The 6254-nt window shown below is 53.7% G+C and overlaps 1 protein-coding gene across 1 annotated transcript in view; it reads right to left on the minus strand.

The window, feature by feature from the left end:
* Positions 1-6254, minus strand: part of DHRSX (dehydrogenase/reductase X-linked) — a 259390-nt gene that overhangs the window by 30419 nt on the left and 222717 nt on the right. The window lies entirely within an intron of this gene.

Below are 6254 nucleotides of genomic sequence, written 5' to 3' on the forward strand. Positions count from 1 at the left end.
ATACAGTGTGCATGTGTGTTTATGCAAGTGCATGCATCATTGTGTGCTGTGTGCACATGTTCTTGTGTGCTGTGTGTGCAGAACCATTGTGTGCATGCACATGTGTTGTGTGTGCATGTACACAGGCAAAATCATGTGTGTTGTGTGCTGCAGGTTATGAGCAATCGTGTGCATGCGTGTGCGTGTGCACATTGTGTGTGCATGCGGGGGTATGCGTGAATATGTGGGCCTTGTGGAAGCATGGGCCTTGTGCGTGCAAGCATGTGTGTGCATGCATGTGCACACGTGTTTCTACGCACATGCCCTTGAGAATTCGACAGCAGCGTGTCAAGGGGTGGTTATCGTCAAACTTCAGGAAACTTTTTCTTCTCCTTGTGTTTGTCTACGTGACCCCTTCTTCGTGTGAATAAACTCACCCACGCTGACCCAGAAAATAACCGCGTGCCCGTAGCATGTTCTGACGTGGGGAGGAGCCACCCACTGAGCTCTGAGCGAAAACAGGGGTGACCGTGTGGGGCTGGCGTCCTGTGTGTTGAGCGCCTGGGATGCTCACGTGTTCCTCCCACCGCGGCCCATGTGGGGTGACGGGTGACACTTCAATAAACTTTTCTCACCCTGGCCGGTGTGGCTCAGTGGGTAGAGCATCTGCCTGCGGACCGAAGGGTCCCGGGTTCGATTCCGGTCAAGGGCATGTACCTTGGTTGCGGGCACATCCCCAGTGGGAGGTGTGCAGGAGGCAGCTGATGGATGTTTCTCTCTCATCCTTGATGTTTCTATCTCTCTCTCCATTCCTCTCTGAAATCATTTTTAAAAATTATATATATATATATATATATTTTTTTTTTAAGAGCCTTAGCCAGTATAACTCAGTGGATAGAGCATCGCCCTGCAGACAGAAGGGTCCTGGGTTCGATTCCCAGTCAAGGGCACAGGCCCAGGTTGTGGGCTCGATCCCCAGTCGGGGGCGTGCAGGAGGCAGCCGATCCATGATTCTCTCTCCTCATGGATGTCTCTCTCTCTCTCCCTCTCCCTTCCTCTCTGAAATAAATTTAAAAATATATATGTATATTATATCTATTATATATATATACACATATACATATATACATATATATATATACATATATATACACACATATATACACACACTGAGTGGCCAAATTACTATGATCTCTGAACGCATAATAATCTGGCCACTCAGTGTGTGTATATATATATATTAGAGGCCCGGTGCATGAATTCGTGCATGGGTGGGGTCCAGCCAGCCTGGCCAGGGGGAGGGAACATGGGCGGTTGGCCGGCCTGCCTGCTGGTCGAACTCCTGGTCGAGGGGACCATTTGCATGTTAGCCTTTTATTCTATAGGATAGACACGGAGTGGCCAGATGATTATGCATTCAGAGATCATCCTCATCTGGACACTCAGTATAGATAGATAGATAGATAGATAGATAGATAGATAGATAGATAGACAGATAGATAGATGATAGATAGATAGATATAGTTATATATAATCAATGGAGAAAATATCCTTGGCTGAGGATTAACAAAGAAAAGGAAAATAAAAAATTGAACAGAAAACACCAGAGAACAGGCCTTCCCTAAGGGCCATGGCTGCTGATAAGACAGAGGTTCTCTTCACCGCTTCCCACTCGGGCGGGCGGGGCAGGCACCGGGCAGATAAAAAACAGTCTTTCGAAAGATTTTTCCTCGAACTGAACGCTGAAAATACGACCCGTTTCCCCGTTATCTCTGGGGCCAGCTGGGGCCCAAGACCCGCAACCCCCACCCCAGGGTGCAACCCGGTGGAGCCATCTCCCCGAGGTTATGCTCCACACCCCACAGCTTGGGTTGTGGGTGCCTCTGAGCGGAAAAAGATACATTTCTCCTGAAAATGCAAAAGGGCGGGGGGGGGGGGTTGTGCTCGAACCCCACCCCAAGGAGGGGAGTCTGTGATGGACGTGCAGGGTTTAACCTAAAAAAAAATCACAACTCGCCCTGGCCGGTGTGGCTCAGTGGGTAGAGCGTCGGCCTGCGGACAGAAGGGTCCCGGGTTCGATTCCGGTCCAGGGCATGTACCTTGGTGGCGGGCACATCCCCAGGTGGGGGGTGTGCAGGAGGCAGCTGATGGATGTTTCTCTCTCATCGATGTTTCTAACTCTCTATCCCTCTCCCTTCCTCTCTGTAAAAATAAAATAAAATAAAATATGTTAAAAAAAAAAAAAATCACAACTCAGGCCCAGCCGGGGTGGCTCAGGGGTTGAGCATCAACCTAGGAACCAGGAGGTCCCAGGTTCGATTCCCGATCCGGGGCACAGGCCAGGGTTGTGGGCTCGATCCCCAGGAGGGGGCGTGCAGGAGGCAGCCGGTCCATGATTCTCTCTCATCTCATCATGGATGTTTCTCTCTCTCTCTCTCTCTCGCCCTCTCCCTTCCTCTCTGACATCAATAAAGATATATATTTAAAAAATAAAAAAAAAGAAAGAACTTATCTATTTGTATGCATATCCCATGGACACGGGCAATAGGGGGATGAAGACCTGGGGGGGGGGGCTGAGTAGGGGCTGGGAGGATTCCATGGGGGGGGGTGACCCTGGGCCCCTCCAGACTCCCCAGCTTCGAGCGAGCACCCAGCAGCCATCCGACCAAGAGCCGCCTGACCTTGGGGTGTCCCTTGCGATCCCGGGGGCCAGAGCTCCCAGAATTTGGACAGGAAGGCCTCCAAGACCCCGCCCCCCCTGGCTGAGCCCTGAGCCTGGGGGTGCAGGTGTGCCTGGTGGGGGGGTGGGCGCCAAAGGCCCGATTCTGGTCTCCCCCTCGGCCCAGCTGGCCGGGCCCTGGCCTTGCCCACACCCCGTCCTCCTTCCCCTTCTTCTGTTCCTCTGTCCCCCACGTGCGTTCCCTGCCCTGCCAGCCTGCCTGTCCCACCTGCATCCTGAGCTCCGAACCCCCTCCATCTCCCACTCCCCCTCCCCCCCCCCCCGGGGGGTTTCTTCCGATGCTCCCTTTTTTAACTGTACACGGAGCGGCCAGATGATGATGATCTCTGAACACATAGTAATCTGGCCCCTCAGTATATATATTAGAGGCCCAGTGCATGAATTCGTGCATGGGTGGGGTCCGGCCAGCCTGGCCAGGGGGAGGGGACATGGGCGGTTGGCCGGCCTGCCTGCTGGTCGAACTCCTGGTCGAGGGGACCATGTGCCTATGAGCCTTTTATTCTATAGGATAGACACGGAGTGGCCAGGTGATGATGCGTTCGGAGATCATCCTCATCTGGCCGCTCCGTGTATATTTTTATTGATTTCAGAGAGGAAAGGAGAGGGAGGGAGAGAGAAACATCCATGAGGAGAGAGAATCACAGACCGGCTGCCTCCTGCACGCCCCCGACTGGGGATGGAGCCCACAACCAAGGTCCATGCCCTTGACCAGAATTGAACCCGGGACCCTTTCATCGGAGGGCTGATCCTCTATCCACTGAGCCACACCGGCTAGGGCATTTAAAAAAAATTATACACACTGAGAGGCCAGATTATGATGATCTCTGAACACATAATCATCTGGCCACTCCGTGTATATTTATTGATCTCAGAGAGGAAGAGAGAGAAGGAGAGAGAGAGAGAGAAACATCCATGAGGAGAGAGAATCGTGGATCGGCTGCCTCCTGCACGCCCCCTACTGGGGATCGAACCCACAACCCGTGCCTGTGCCCTTGACCGGGAATCGAACCCGTGACCTCCTGGTTCCTAGGTCGGTCGACGCCCCACCCCTGAGCCACACCGTCCGACCCGAATATGCTTTCATCGCTTGACTGTGGATGGGGCGCCCCCCCTCCTCCTGTGGGGGTCCCCTGTGTAGTCAACGCTGCGCCCCGGGTTTGGTGGGCCCGAGCTGGGCTGGGACGTGGGTGCACGTGGGACGGGGCCTGAGTGAAGCAGACGTGTGGCTCTCGGGCCGTGGAGGCTGCACCTCTCACCCCAGAGGCCACGTGCCTGGGGTCCAGGGTCTTAGATGTCAACTCTGATCTCCCTCTCATCCTGAGGACTGGACGTCCTGGCGTGGGGGTCGGGGGGGGGGGGGGGAAGGGGGGCTGAGCCCATGAGTGTGTGTGTGTGTGTGTGTGTGTGTGTGTGTGTGTGTGTGTCCTTTAGCCCCGTGGTCGGCAAACGGCGGCTCGCGAGCCACCTGCGGCTCTTGGGCCCCTTGAGTGTGGCTCTTCCACAAAACGCCACGTCCTGGGCGGGTCTGTGTTGAAGAAGTGGCGTTAGGAGAAGTTTAAGTTTAAAAAAATGTGGCTCTCTCTCTTGCCGAAACCGGTGTGGCTCAGTGGATAGAGCGTCAGCCTGCGGACTGAAGGGTCCCGGGTTCGATCCCGGTCAAGGGCATGTACCTTGGTGGCGGGCACATCCCCAGTGGGGGGTGTGCAGGAGGCAGCTGATCGATGTTTCTCTCCCATCATCGATGTTTCTGACTCTCTCTCCCTCTCCCTTCCTCTCTGTAAAATATCAATAAAATATATTTAAAAAATAAAAAAAATAAAAAATAAAAAATAAAAAATGTGGCTCTCCAAAGAAATTTCAATCATTGTGCTGTTGGTATTGGGCTCTGTGGACGAATGAGTTTGCCGACCACTGGGTTAGTGGATAGAGCGTCGGCCTGCGGACTGAAGGGTCCCGGGTTCGATTCCGGTCAAGGGCATGTACCTTGGTGGCGGGCACATCCCCAGTGGGGGGGGTGCAGGAGGCAGCTGATGGATGTTTCTCTCTCATCGATGTTTCTGACTCTCTCTCCCTCTCTCTTCCTCTCTGTAAAAAAATCAATAAAATATATATATATATAAAGAAAAATGTGGCTCTCCAAAGAAATGTCAATCGTTGTGCTGTTGGTATTGGGCTCTGTGGACTAAGGAGTTTGCCGACCACTGGCTTTAGCCCAACAGCCATCCAGGGTACAAAAAAATAATAATAAAATAAGGGAAAAAAGGAGGGAAGAAGGAGTGTGGGGAGAAAGAGAAAGAATTAAAAAACAAAGAGAAAGCCAAAACCGGTGTGGCTCAGTGGACAGAGCGTCGGCCTGCGGACTGAAGGGTCCCGGGTTCGATTCCCGGTCAAGGGCACAGGCCCGGGTTGCGGGCTCCATCCCCAGTGTGGGGCGTGCAGGAGGCAGCCGATCCATGATTCTCTCTCACCATGGATGTTTCTCTCTCTCCCTCTCCCTTCCTCTCTGAAATCAATACAAATATATTTAAATCTAAACAGCCCTGGCCAGTTTGGCTCAGTGGATAGAGCATCAGCCCACAGACAGAAGGGTCCCGGGTTCGATTCCGGTCCAGAGCACGTCCCTCCGTTGCAGGCTGGATCCCCAGTCCGGGCCCTTGTGGGGGTGAGGGTGGGGGTGGGGTGGGGGTGGGAGTGGAGGTGCGGTTGGGGGTGCGTGTGCAGGGGGGCAACCAATCATCATTTCTCTCTGTCTCTCCCTCTCTCTTCCAGTCTCTCTAAAAATCAATGGAAAAAAATATCCTCGGGTGAGATTCAAAATATATATGTATAAATTTAATAAATTAAAAATAAATACATCAGCAAATCACCTTATTCCACCTTCATATCATTATACTGGCAACAGCCCTGTTTCCAAAAAAAAAACAAAAAACAAGTATAATAATAAAAGGGTAATATGCTAATTAGACCGGGCGTCCTTCCGGGTGTCCTTCCAGATAAACCAGGCGTCGGAGGGAAGCCAGCCCGGGGCCCCGGGTGCCAGAAGGGGGAAGGAAGGCCTACCTTTGCACGAATTTCTGTGCGTCGGACCTCTAGTCCGATAGAATAAAGAGGTAATATGCAAATTGACCATCGCGCCCTCACAAGATGGCTGCCTACAACCAGGCTGGCAGGGGGGGTTCGTGAGGGACAACCAAAAGACTGAGCAAGCAGGCTGCATGGGGGGACCAGACCAGCAGGGGGGGCAGTTGGGGGCGACCAGGCTGGCAGGGGGGGCAGTTGGGGGCGACCAGGCTGGCAGGGGGGGCAGTTAGGGGCGACAAGGTTGGCAGAGAGGGACAGTTGGGGTGACCAGGCTGGCAGAGGGGGACAGTTGGGGCCGACCAGGCCAGCAGCGGGGGGTCAGTTAGGGGTGACCAGGCAGGCAGGCAGGTGAGCGATTGGGAGCCAGCGGTCCAGGGTTGTGAGAGGGATGTCCCGATCCCTGGGCCTAAACAGACAGTCGGACATCCCCCGAGGGGTCCCGGATTGGAGAGGG

This window comes from Plecotus auritus (assembly GCF_963455305.1).
Source record: "Plecotus auritus genome assembly, chromosome: X".
NCBI lineage: Eukaryota > Metazoa > Chordata > Mammalia > Chiroptera > Vespertilionidae > Plecotus > Plecotus auritus.